This window comes from Podarcis liolepis (assembly GCF_965112155.1).
Source record: "Podarcis liolepis genome assembly, chromosome: 11".
Taxonomy (NCBI): Eukaryota; Metazoa; Chordata; class Lepidosauria; order Squamata; family Lacertidae; genus Podarcis; species Podarcis liolepis.
The window spans coordinates 37,702,976-37,715,543 of NC_139565.1; the positions used below are offsets into that span (position 1 = coordinate 37,702,976).

General features: G+C 41.3%; 1 protein-coding gene across 2 annotated transcripts in view; it reads right to left on the bottom strand.

The window, feature by feature from the left end:
- Positions 1-12,568, bottom strand: part of LHFPL2 (LHFPL tetraspan subfamily member 2) — a 105,122-nt gene that overhangs the window by 63,493 nt on the left and 29,061 nt on the right. The window lies entirely within an intron of this gene.

The following is a 12,568-nucleotide window of genomic DNA, read 5'->3' on the forward strand; positions in this document are numbered from 1 at the left end:
CATGCACCTGGAAGGAGTGTATGGTGGTGGTGATGGGAAGAGAGTCCCATTGCCAAAGTGGAAGTAGCTTAATTACACAAGGAATTACTTAGCACTATGCTGAAGGCAACTGATGTATTTCTTCTAATAGTGATGGCTACTGAAGGCTATTTTAATATCAATATACACATATAAAGGGAAAATACAAACTGTTCTTTGGTTAGACTAAAAATGCATAGGACTGTGGGTTTAGACTATCAACAATGTAGAGCTATCTTCTTCTTCTTCTTCTATTACTATTGTTTTAAAAAATGAAAGTAAGCAAGTGATACGGAACGGAAAGGTAGACACCTTTGTCTGTTTCCTTAACAAATGCCTCCTTTGCTTTCACACTCTGCGCTGCAGTTTGTTTTGCTTCCTACCTCTTACAAAATAAATGAGTTCTGTTGTTATAACACAGCAATCCACATTACAAAACAAGCAAGGAAATCCCACACACCAGACAAAAGTTTACATTAAATAAGCAGCCGTTTGCATGGGCAAATCATTTCACAACTCAGCATATGCCCCATATTGTATTCAGGGGAACAAAAGCAACCCTCAGCTTCCATGTTTATAGGAAACATCTGTCTGAAATTTTTACCTATGTACCTCAGACTAAACATATTCTTTTCAACTACCAGGAGATATGGCAAGGCAACTGGTGTACTTACTTAACAAACAAGGAAATAGCACTGAACTTTCTGTAACCTTTGCAGAACAAAGCAACAATGAAAAATATTATAAAAAGCAATGTAGCAAACACTGACTTTAAAGAGGCTAATTTGAAAACGCAGTATGAAAGTATTTCATATACAGCATGAGATTTATAGAGAAGTGCAGCAAAAGCTAGAGGCAGCTAAATACTATGTCAATACTATGTCAATCACTACTTAAGCTCTCAGTTAAGTCACCAGGAGATTCAAACCAGGGACCAGTGCCAGTGGAACAGCTTTCTGGCAGAGGAAGCTATTGGTCTGGTCTTTCCTGCTCTACAGCCCAGCCCAAATAATGGTAATTATACTGCAGTTCATCAGTGTAGCTGGAACAGCTGGGGAGCTAAGAAGGGTATAGATGTCCTTAGAGAATTGCTTCCTTCAGCTTTGTTCCTTAGTCTAAGGAACCTGTCACGTAGCAGACGCTTAACAGATTCCTGTGCATCCCTTTCCCTGAACCTTTTGGACCCCATGAGGCTGCCAGAAGACATAACCCAACCTAGTTCTGGGCAGATCCACAGAATGCAGTTAAAGCATATTCAACACACACTTTAAAGCACATGGTTCCTTCCAAAGAATTATGGGAACTGTCTTCCCTTATACTTCTGAAAATTGCATTAGGCAAGACCATTGGCTAGACTGTCAACATTCAATAAGATCATCTGTTCTTTTATTGGGATATTTGAAGCTTGGGTTTTAGATCACTAAGTACAAGTTGGAGGTATTAAGTCTCACACTGGCCAACTGCCTCAGATATACACCTTCATATCCATGAGAGAACAGAAAAATGGCTAACCTTTAACCACACCAATGTGGCAGTTTTAAATTACATTCAGCTTCTATCATAGCTTCAGTATAACTGCATATACAGCGGGCTGTTTTTTTAAAAGAATCAATGTTTAAATATATTGGGTACATATTTTAAGAATAGCCAGGCGTGTTTAAACACTGAGATGCATGGGACTTAACTCTGGGTGTGTGCTAATTTATTTTTTCCTCTAACTGACCAAGAACTATTATACTTCAAGAGTCAACTCAGATCTCAAGAACAAAAGAAAAATTGAGTTATTGTGAAAAACTGAAGGCCTTTCATTCGTCTCAATTACATGATGTTATGACTAGATTTAACAAACTAAAGCAGCGTACTCTGTTTTACCCCTTTGGCATTTCTGCCTCTAGAGAACTGCCCTTGATTTTCATAGCCCTCTGAACAGGGAGATCTACCGCTCACCCAAACAGTTTTCAAAACAAAACTTGCAAAAATGGTTGCTCTCCAATGCCATGAAGAGAAATTGGAGATGGTTTTTGCCACTGTTTTGAAGGAGTTAACATTGCACTCATTTTTGTAGATGGAGAAATATCCAACCGCAAGGAAAGTGGGAATGTTAACTGTGGTTTAGAGTTCACCACAAAGAACCTTTTCTTTGCTTTTTTAATGTGTTTTTTGTCATTCTAGGATCACACTAGAGCAGAGTGTTTAAATGTTGCTACAGTCTTTTCAGTATTTTCATAAAAAATTACAGTCTGTTCTTCTTGTAATAAAACAAACAGAATCTTTATAGTTTCATTGGCTCTTTGTCATCAGCTTTAGAAAGGTGGTGAAGATAAATGCCCTTATTCAATAGCTGAGGCAGAGCACTCTGCCAAGCTAAATCTTATTCTCTGAAATGGATTTGTTTGGCCATTTTATCTAGTTAAGACGATGCTGTATAAATGACTAACAGGCTACATGAAGTACTCCAGATGAGGACATGCTATTTTCCTCAGTTTTATTCTTCTCCTATTATTCTATTCTATTGTTTCAGAAAGACTGATAGTTTATAAAAGAATAGTCATCACATATGCACACAATACGAATGTATATACATGACAAAGGAGGAGAAAAACAGCCTGTTTTGCATTTTGTATTATCTTGACAAGTTTGTCTTCAAAAACAAGATTTACTAGGTACCTGTAATCTTAACTAGGTACTCATAGCTTGTAGGCTAATTCTACAAGCTCACAAGCTTGTGTCTTTTTTATGAAGTACACCCTTATCTGTGAATACCAGTTGTTGCTACAAACCATAGGAGGGAAGTGTGCTGTGGTGCTCAGTTCCTTCTTGTGGGTTTCGCACAGGTATCTGGTTGGACACTGTGAGAACAGGATGCTGGACTAGATGGGCCACTTATCCTGGTGAGAACTCAGTGCGATTACCCAACTCTTATAGAATCAAATGGAAGCTGCATATCTAGGCCTGCCATTTGGGCCATGTGGATTCAACTGTTTTGTTATCCAAATTCAAGCTTTCTGCATTCCCATATTAAAGGTGAAATGCACCATTATATATCTTGGAGTTATTGGAGAATGTTAAGTCATGTGCAAGTATCACCGCAGTGTTAAAACATGACTTTTTCCTATGGGAACATGAGCTCTCTTTTTTTTTAAAAAAGGAAATTCCGAAGGGCCCCCACACCATGTAGGAAGTTACCCTTGGCTTCCTGGAATTTTCTGCTGAAACTCAAAAGGGGATGTTTTCCTGACCCTAAAATCTTGCTAAAACTAATGAAAGTACTGTTTTTGATTCTCTGAATTCTTCCTCTTTGTGCATTGCCTGTAGGAAGTAAAAGTAGTTATTGGCTTATTTACAGCTTATCTCAAACACTGTGAGGTTAGGCATGATAATTTAGAAGCACTTGCAAACTTCAGAAGGCCTGCTTCTCAAGTAACAACTGCAAATATCACTAAACCCACTCTCTTCCTTCCATGTGGTCAAGAGGATAAGTTTAGAAGAATTTAGTTTTGCTTTCCATGAAGCCTGGATTGCATACAATTCAGATACTGTAGTTTAAAACTAACTCTGGTTGGTTAAACAAGCAGCTTGTTTGGAAACTGACCAGAGTTTGTTTTACACCATGATCTCTGGTTTATCCATTTATCTAAACAATGGAAAGTTAAATGAAACATGGTCAAAGTCCTCATTCCTCCCATGGGAGAAGAAGGTATGGAACACACATGAACCAAGACTCATGTGCACAAAGCATACAACGATGTTGCTTTTGAATTAATTACCCACCCTTCACTTAAAACTTTCCATATTTGCTACCTGCTTGGGTCACTAAATATGTGGATTTATCAAGCACCTGACTGAATGGCTGCATTGAATTTGAGGGTTCAGGTTGCAGGCATGTGTGAGGTGGCATTTTAGAATTTACACCCTTGTAAAAACCTTCCCTGCAAGTAACCTGCAGCACTTTAGGAAGGAACAATTTTACTAGCCTGAGCCTTACTCTGCTATCTTCTCCATGTAGGCAAAGCAAAACAACATTCAAATATTGATTCCAAACCTGCAGTCTGCCCTATATACTGTATTCTTCACTGGTTTCATCTGACCACCCCAGATGAAAAGGCAAGTGGATATTAAAAAGTCTGTTATAACTGTTCAACTATTTATATGCATACTTCATTTATTTTTCATATTTAAATCCCTGCCTTAGTTATGTTCTATGTTATTCTCCCAACAACCATGTATGACCAGTTGGTTTTAAACAGCATAAAGAGCCCAGGATGACCAAAAGTGCTTTACTTAAAGCCAACCAAGGATCAAACCTAGGTCTCCACAGGCCTAGCTTAACAACCAACTCCAGATGTTAATGGACTACAACTTCCATCATTCCTGACAACTGGTCATGCTGGCTGAGAGCCCAGATGGAAGCTAGAGTCCAACACATCTGAGGACACTATTTTGGCTATCTGTTCTCTAACTGTTACAGCACACTGGATGTGGGCTGGAGTGCATTACCTCCCATATGATTTTTGCATATGTTTGCCTGAAACAAAGGCCTCTTTTCTGCAGAAGCTACAGTTTTCTGCAGAAGAATCAACAAATTTGTTAAGATTCACTGCGGAACAGGCTTTTTGCTTCTGGCACCATTAACAGGAGCACTCCACAATGCAATTGTGTTTTGCAGTTCCCATATACTATTGGTATTACTTTTTATAAACACACACACAGAGAGAAAGAGAGAATTGTGAATATGCCAATTAAATACAGACTGTTGAATCCAACTAAAAAAATTAAGAAGCTTCTAGTCTGTCAATCAGGATATACAATACTGAGTGAGGTTGCCTGATTGACAGCAGCCCACCTGAATTTCAGACAGAAGTCATTCCTGTTCCTTTCTGGTTGGGCACAGAGAGGTGGTGGAAGGCACCAGCTCGAGAACCCCCAAGGAAAGAAGGCTCAGAGCCAAGAGACTGGTGCTGGGACAACAGTGAGTGGTCAAAGGGAGAAGAGGGGGCAGACTGGGAAGAGAAAGTGTCAGAAACTCAAGAGGTAACAGGGTTTGGTGAGCAGGAGAAGGTTGTGGCAGAGTGCAGAAGCAGGAGGGAGGGTCAAGGGGCTGAATGTGGAGGCAGGCAGTTGAAGAAGCCAGGGAATTTCCCCCTCTTGCTGTGACCAGCTCTCCTCCCCCCTGGTCTCCCAAAATATGCAGAGAAATGAAGAAGGTGGAACAAAGAGAGGCAAGACGCCAGAGCTTTAGGCTGCTAAGGAAGTAACTGGGGGAGAAGCCATGGGCATAGTCAAGGGGGGGGGGACAGCTGTCCCCCATCAATAAAAATCAGTACAAATCTGAAATTCTACCCCCTCTAACAATAGCCTGCCCCACCCAACAAAAACCCCTAACTACACCCATGAGGGAAATCTTAGAGAGAAGTGGGAAGGTGGGGACCTTCATCCCTAGCAACTGCCTCCTTGGTGCAAAACCTTCTGGGGAGAGTTGCTGGGTTCACTAGGCCAGTGTTTCCCAACCGGTGTTCCGCGGCACACTAGTGTGCCGCGAGACGTTGCCTGGTGTGCCATGGGAGGGAGGCGGGCGAGGCGGGCGGCGAGAGGCGGGGCGGCGGCGGCGAGGAGAGGCCGCCCAGCGCGGGGCTCTTGCCGTCTGCCTGCCTGGCTGCCTGCGTGGCGCTGACGTCACGGGGCTGTAACGTGCCCCACATAGGCACACGCGGGGCGGCGAGCGAGCTCCCTCCCACATCCCATCGCCGCTCGCTTCGGCCGGCCTACTAGGCTGTCGCAGGCGGAAGGCCTGCGCATGCGCGAGGTTTTCGTGCCTTCGGGATTCCCTTCACGCCTTCCTCCTCCCGGGTCCTTGAGAGCGCGGGAAGCGGCAGCGCGAGACCGGCGTTGAGCCTGGTAGGTATTGCGCTTGCCAAGGCAGTCATTTGGGAAATGAAAACTTGCAAAGCAAGCAACCAGTTCAATCTGAAGTACGTGTATGCTTAATATCCTGTATCTGAAACCTGTTCTGCCCCCTCCCCCACACTTGGTGCCATTTTCATCTACACATGCAGCAGAGTAAGTTGACCCAGAATAGTACCAATTCAGATGGCAGATGGGAGAATGACAGTGCTGAATGCTTTCCCATGTAGAACAGTCCCTGCAAATAAAAACCTAGCATATTTGGAAGAGGGATGCTAGCCTAACCATTACCTTCTATGCTGTTACTATTTTTTTATTTTTTTTTACATAAGTAAAAAGTGACCTTTCCCCATCTGGCATGGTGGTGTGCCTCGAGATTTTTTTCATGAAACAAGTGTGCCTTTGCCCAAAAAAGATTGGGAAACACTGCACTAGGCCTGCCTCTTTATTTTTTGAATAAAGAGTTAACTTCACTGACACCAGGTTTTTTTTTTAATGGCTGATCTACTCCTGACGCTGGCTCCTGACAGCTGGAGATACCAAAGACTGAACCTGGGACCTATTGCTCTCTACAGACCTTTTGTTATCTGCAGAGGTTTCTGAGAACAAAGGGTTTCTTTTTTGGCAGCCAATTCCCCCTTCCGGCCAGCTGCCCCCAAGCATTATCTACCCAACTCTTCTAGGCCCCCAACCCCTGAAGCAGCTTTTGGAGACAAAAAGGAAAAAAATGAGTCAAGCTCTGAGTACTCTGGATCCAACCCATTTAAAAATGCAACAAAATAAATCTATAAAGCGCAAAGAGAAAAATTGAAAACAGTGAGAGGCAATCTAAAAGCCAAGCTTCCAAGGCCCGATAGAATGAAAATGCCTTTGCCTGCCTTTGAAAAATAGCAAGAGAAGATGACAGGTAGACAGATCTCCCAGTGAACAGCATTCCCAGAGAACAGCATTCCAAAATGTTGAGGCTTCAACTTAAGGAGTTTCACTCCTATTAAATATTAACCCAGCCTTCCCTCACTTGGCACCATCCATACATTGTTAAGACTACAACCCCCATCATTCTTGAACACTGGTCATGCTGTCTGGGGCTGACAAGAGTTCTAGTCCGAAACATCTGGAGAAGGATCAGGTTAGGGAAGACGGTACTAACCTAAAGTCCAAAAAGGACAGAAACCCCAAAAAGCAGATATTCATTAGCAGATCTTGATCCTAGGAATAGGGATGGAACACAATGAGAAGAAAAATTCCTTTGAGCTAATGGGACCTATTTTGGACAGTGGTGGACAGTAATGACTAACCTGTGGCCCTCCAAATATTGCTGGGCTACACTGGTTATCTTTGACCATTGGCCAAACTGGGGTGGGCGCTGATGGGACTTATAGACCAACAATGAGCTAGAGAGCCAGAGTCCTGAAATGGGTCCAGAAACACACTAGCAACCAGTGCTGAACTAGTCTAATACTGGTCCCAGATTCTTGATGAAGGAAGATTCTACAACATGTAGATTGGACGAGAAAAAGAAAAACAGCTAGGTGTCAACACCATACTGAAAGCATCAAACCCAACGACTCCAGATGATTTCACCCAGAAAAATTCCTGCAGATGTTAAATAGTACAGGAGACAAAACTGAACCTTGTGGAACCCCACAATGTAATTTGCATGGAGAGCAACAGTGCCAGTACCACCTTCTGGAACTCCGTGGAAGAAGTTGGGGAGAGGGTAACTTGGAAACAGTATACTAAAAAGAAATAATGCACAACAAATAAGTAATATACTCTACAAAACTCATCACACATAATTCCAGTACTGCTCTAAAACATGCTTATTCTATCACTCTTTAAAATCTAGCTTTTTTGGGGGGGGAGAGAGACAGACAGACATAGATGGAGATATACATTCTCCCAGTTTAAGAAGTTTCAAATTATAACGCCACCCCATGCTGAAAATAAGACTGCTGGTTGTTCATGCCCAATTAATAAGGAAACATACATTCAGAACAGCAGGGCCTCCAATCAGAACTAGTATATATCTAAACATAGCCTGGGTTCATACTATCTGAAGGACCATATCTCTCTGTATGAGCCTGATATCTTCTGAGAGGGTAGATTTTCTCTCAGTCCTGCCACCTTCACAGACATGGACACAAGAGAGGACCTTTTGGGTAGCTGTTCTCTGTTCTCAGATTGTGAAGCTCCTCTTCCACAAGAGGCTAGGTTGGCTTTCTCTCTGCTTTCCATCCACTGGCAGACAAATACTTTTTTTTTGTTCCACCAAGTCTTTGGCCAGTAACTGTTGTTGTGCTAGGATCTTCTGAGAATGGGTGTTGTACTTTTGTGTGTGTGTGTGTGTGTGTGTGTGTGCACTTTAAATAGTTTTCTAGTGCTACTTACTTTTAAAAATATTTATAGTGCAGAACCACTTTGGCTTCTGCACTGGGAGAAAGGCAAGATAGAAATTTTATATATAATTAGCAACCCCTCATCATTAATAGTATACTGTATTCAACTGCTTTATTTTCACCTTTCCTTTCAGCTGCTACTATGGCGCTAAAATACTAAATGAAACTCAGTATCTACAGTAGAGTCCCAAGGGCTATTCTCTGTTCTGTAGCAAGGCCTGCCTGGAGTCTCTCTCAGAACATCTGGAGTTGACAGTTTTTGAATTTGTCTGGCTAAACAAAGGATCCCCCTTTCTTCCTTGCCAATAGAAGGAAGGATTTAATGCACCACCGGGAACCAGAAGTCTGAAACTCAATCCAACATTTTCATAAAATGATTCACAGACATTAGTTTTCAAGGCAGAATATGAGAACTCCTTAAAGAAACCATGAACTGAATAAAGGTGGATTCATTCAACTATGTCCTTCCCCAAACTGACATTTTACAGGCATTTCATGATGGTTATCCATGAGCTATCTGATCTTGGGTAAACCTGAATTTGGCAGCCTTCATTCCAACACACCTGAAACTAACTGGAAGACTAGGTTACAAAGAGCCATCAATTACAAGGCAACTGAATTAAGTCAGTTCATAAAGGAAAACTGGTCTGGATTAGTTCTATATATCTTTCCTTAATCTGTATTAGCTCTGTTCAGAGAAAATAAAAAACAGAATAGCATACAGAGAGGTCTGTGCACGAACGAGTACTTTTCACAAGCTGCTTTAACATGCCTTTTGAAGTTATTGTTGCAGCTGGTGTGCCCTGAGATCTGAGTCCTCTGGGCAGTTAAGTGATAAGTCTGAAGATAAGAGACAGAGGATCAAAAGAAATTGAGAAAGTAAGGGAAACTGGGAAAGTTGATGAGGCAGGAAAGACCAAAAGGGATCCAACTATTGTAGAAAGTGGCCGAATAAAAATAAAATAAATCAGTCTCACACATGCATGCATGTCCTTTTACTGAACATTCTGCTAGTCTTATGCAAACATATGAATGCCATATTTTAAATGTTTGCTGGCCACAACGATGCATAGGTCCATTTTTTGTTTTTGAACTAAGATGGTTAACTCAGTTACTTACACCAATATCTTTACTTACAGTTTTATTAACCAACTACTAGCCGTACTTAAGAGTGTACCACCACCCCCAAAATCAATGTTTGAAGGGCACTTGTTTAATTAACAAAATCTCAAGGGATGCATAGCCAATCTGTCAGTCTGAGTTTCAAGTGTAGATTTCCAAATTAAGTCTGCAGTCTTTTGTAGCAGGCTTGTTTCTTGGTTAAATAATCCAGTATGCAACAACCAAAGCCATGTAAAATAGTAGTTTATTGTTCATAGTATCAATTCTATCTAAATGGGTATTTGGCTTCAGGATATATATTTATTCTCTCTCTCTCTCTCTCTCTCTCTCTCTCTCTCTCTCTCTCTCTCCCTCCCTCTCTCCCTCTTTCTCTCTCTCTCACACACACACACATTTGCTACTTGCCAGTTGGGAAGGAAGCAAAATCAAGGAGTGGCCCAAACATAGTCATGTTCATTAATTTCCAGTAGGTCTACTCTGAGTAAACTTAGTTGAATAGCACCCACCTAGTTTATGGGACGCAGGTGGCGCTGTGGGTTAAACCACAGAGCCTAGAGCTTGTCGATCAGAAGGTCGGCGGTTTGAATCCCCGTGACGGGCCGTTGTTTGGTCCCAGCTCCTGCCAACCTAGCAGTTCGAAAGCACGAAGTGCAAGTAGATAAATAGGTACCGCTCGGGTGGAAAGGTGAACGGCGTTTCTGTGCGCTGCTCTGGTTCACCAGAAGCAGCTTAGTCATGCTGGCCACATGACACGGAAGCTGTACGCCGGCTCCCTCGGCCAATAAAGTGAGATGAGCACCGCAACCCCAGAGTCGTCCATGACTGGACCTAATGGTCCGGGGTCCCTTTACCTTTTTAGTTACACTTGCTTGGGGGGGAGGGGGAACCTATAATACTATAAATGGTAATAAATTTATTTAAATGTAACATGTGTTACAACTTTGTTGTGAGAAACATATCTGAATAGATAGTACTTTGAAAAATAATATTAAGCAAATTTTTACTGACTTGAATAAGTAACCCACAAGAAAAAGTTCAAAATCACGGAAACCAATGAAGGAATGGAAAAATACCTTTAACCGCCTCCAGTTTATACTACTTAGCACTTTTATTAGATAAATTACCACCATTTAACTACCGCAGAAAACTCCCTAGAGGGAGACTAATCAAATATATCACACAGTGAAAACACACTTCCTTAGCTTAAGTATAAACAGCTTTTAAACTTCAGACACAAACCCCAATTTTGCAAAACAAACACATTACAGTATTCAACACAAAGGATATGTGCAATTTTCCTTGTTCAGCACAATGTTAATGGGATTTCCATTTCTTTCCTGTTTTAATTTTAAGAATGGGCTTTCTGATAAACCTTCCTTCTGCTGTTTCTATTCCTGTCCATGCTAAGAAAGGTCAAGGATTTGTTCTTGCTAAACAGTGGATGACAAAATGTTGTTCATAGTTTGAACGTTGAACACAGGAGTTCCTGCACTGGGGTGATAGATATAAATTATCCAGCCAAAGGCAAAGTTATTTAAGCAGTCATCTTGTGCATAATTACATCCACATACACAGAAAATCAATGGGACATGTGTGTGTTGACAGAGTGCAGGACTGAAGGCCTAATGAGTAATGGTGTTTTAATACATCCTGGCTTTAAATGACTAGCCTTGGAGAATTTGGCTTCATCCACCAAAAACATCATGAGATGGCTAGATATGTCTTAGAACCTTTTAAGCTGTAGGGAAATTACTTTTTAAACTTTTGCACCTGTAGGCTTCTGCATACCAACCATTAAAATTACTATTATACAAAATCAGCAACAACAACACAACAGTTTATCCACATTTAGCTACTGAGAAGATATACCTATTTGGGCAGGTTCACGTTATGTTATAATTGTGCATACTCCATCTTCCTCTGCCCAGGTCCCCCTACATTGTGGCCAGTTATGCACTAGCATAAAATAGAATAAAGGAGGGCACATGTACAAATGCAAATTTATAAAGAATTACTATAAATAGAAATACAAGACATCTCACCATAACCGGGGGGGTGGGGTGGATAATGAGCAGACGGCCTGTGTGTCTACTGTATGGTTCTTTATTTTTAAACCAGATAGCCCTGTAACAAATTACTTGTTCAAACAGAGCGGGGGAAGGGGAACCTTTTACAGCAGGCAGGCCAGATCCTTATCTTCCCCATCCCTGGAGCGTGTTCCATAGGGTCGGCGCCACTACAGTGGTACCTCGGGTTAAGTACTTAATTCATTCCGGAGGTCTGTTCTTAACCTGAAACCGTTCTTAACCTGAAGTACCACTTTAGCTGATGGGGCCTCCTGCCACCGCCGGAGCACGATTTCTGTTCTCATCCTGAAGCAAAGTTCTTAACCCGAGGTACTATTTCTGGGTTAGTGGAGTCTGTAACCTGAAGCGTCTGTAACCTGAAGCATCTGTAACCCGAGGTACCACTATACTGAGAAGGCCCTCTGCCTAGTTCCCTGATTCTTAGAAATAGCTATCATGGATCAGGTACAATAATTTTTTGTTGCTTATCAAGGAAAGGAAAGCTTGCTTATCATATGATAATCATTTGAATGAACCATAATGTGTCAACAAGTTTATAAGGTCAGTTACACAAATATTTTAAGATGAAGTCTCAAGTATAGATAATAAACGCCTAGTAGTGCAGCCTATTATAAACTCCTTAACTTTGATCTCAAGCATCTGAGTTGCAGTTATGATCTACAAGAACTGCAAACTGAAGAGAACATTTTTACACACAAATATACATAATACACAGAGAGTCCCATTCTATAGACAGCTTTACTTTCACCATTGTCAACTGAAGTTTATTTAGGCTTCAATTCAATGCTTACTTTCCTGGGAGTAAGTCCCACTTAATTCAAGGGAACTTAATTCTGAATTGGAATGTATAGAATTGTATTTATTGTTCTTCCTTTTAAGATAAAATTAATATATTTTAGATTCCCAATCTTTAGGGTAGTTCAATGGCAAATACAATATGGTTACGAACTGCCCTTATGGTGCCAATCATCAGGCTTTTAAAATGTAAATTTGTTTTTAAAAGCTCCCCCCCCCCCCAAGCAACATGGCTTTGGCCATAAA